Source organism: Piliocolobus tephrosceles, chromosome 19 (genome assembly GCF_002776525.5).
Source record: "Piliocolobus tephrosceles isolate RC106 chromosome 19, ASM277652v3, whole genome shotgun sequence".
NCBI classification, from domain to species: Eukaryota; Metazoa; Chordata; class Mammalia; order Primates; family Cercopithecidae; genus Piliocolobus; species Piliocolobus tephrosceles.
In genome coordinates, this window is record NC_045452.1 from 8,428,524 (window position 1) to 8,430,066 (window position 1,543).

Sequence of the window (1,543 nt, forward strand, 5' to 3'; positions counted from 1 at the left end):
TCATGACTATTAGGAGGGGATGATGACACTGTAACTGCCACCATTCTGAGGCGGGCCTCGTATGTTCAAGATCTTGTGCCTGGTATTTGACATTCCACTTACCACCCTCTATATCTTTTTCTCTCTCCCCTTCCTTCTTTTTTCTTTCTCTACCTTTTTCTTTTTCCCTCTTTCATGAGCAGTTCCGTGAGCATTTTCTCATTGTAAAACATCAACATTATACTGACAAAACAAATCTTCCTCCTGTATATTTTCTGCTTTCGTAACCACTCAATTTCTGAGCAATAATGGCTGTGATCAATTTCAAGTGGAACCTACATCCCCCAATTTGACATGCAGTTCCATAGTATATACAGAAAAGCCCTGAATGTCCACAAACAGGATAAAGGTTAAGCGTACTCCGAAATGCCATACGATAGCTGAAAATAACCAAAGCAAATTTTTGGAATAATATTAGTCAGCATCTACCAGACCCTAAATAGGAGTTAGCACTCTCCCTGCATTCCATCATTTAATCCTTCCAGGTACACCTACACATGATTAATATTCCCATTTAACAGATGTGAACACCGAGGAAAGGTGGGATTAGGAAGTTAGGACATTCGTCGTGCTCATACACTATAATTGGAATGACACAGAGAAGATTAGCATAGTCCCTGTGCAAAGATGACATGCAAATTTGTGAAGGACATTAGGACATTTGTCCAGCCAGCATGTTGCAGACCTGAGATTTAAACCACATGATCTATCTCTAAAGCCTGCATTCTTCTTCTTCTTCTTTTTTTTTTAGGTGGAGTCTTGCTCTGTAGTCCAGGCTGGAGTGCAGTGGCGCAATCTCAGCTGACTGCAACCTCTGCTCCTGTGTTCAAGCAGTTCTCCTGCCTCAGCCTCCTGAGTAGCTGGGATTACAGGCATCCGCCACCACGCCCAGCTAATTTTTGTATCGTTAGTAGAGACGGGGTTTCACCTCATTGGCCAGACTGGTCTTGAACTCCTGATCTCTGGATCTGTCCACCTTGCCTCCCAAAGTGCTGGGATTACAGGCGTGAGCCACTGCGCCCGGCCTTAAAGCCTGCATTCTTAAGACCCATACTAAGATAACCAAGAGGCAATAAGTGAAAAAAAAAAATCCATTTGCAGAAGACGGTGCACAATATGATCCCATTTATATAAAAACTGAACACATATGTACAGGTGCATACATGAATGTATGGCTTTCCATAAGTCCAGCAATATCTCAATACACTTTTAACAAATGACTGGCACTGCAGAGGTGAACGGACTTTCTATGGCTGCGGAGCTGGGTTCAAGTTCACCTCTGTCCGATGACACAGCTTGTGCTGTATTCACAATACTTTTCTTCCTATGATAACAGAGTGAACTTTGCTGGGAGTGGGTGAATTGGAAGAGGATTGTTTTTAAAGAGTTTGCCACCAAAAGCATCTTTTGGAGAGAACACCTGTCCCTCACTGTTTCATGCCTCTAGAAGGGAATGGGTAGCTCCATGAGGTCAGAGAAGAGAGAACTCTGGGCTGTATAAAGT

The 1,543-nt window shown here is 43.0% G+C and overlaps 1 non-coding gene across 1 annotated transcript; it reads left to right on the top strand.

Annotated features, from left to right (window-relative positions):
* The first annotated feature begins 596 nt into the window (after positions 1-596).
* On the top strand, positions 597-701 carry LOC111525402. The gene has a single exon (XR_002726085.1). It is a non-coding gene; the product is annotated as a U6 spliceosomal RNA (small nuclear RNA).
* The last annotated feature ends 842 nt before the right edge of the window (positions 702-1,543 follow it).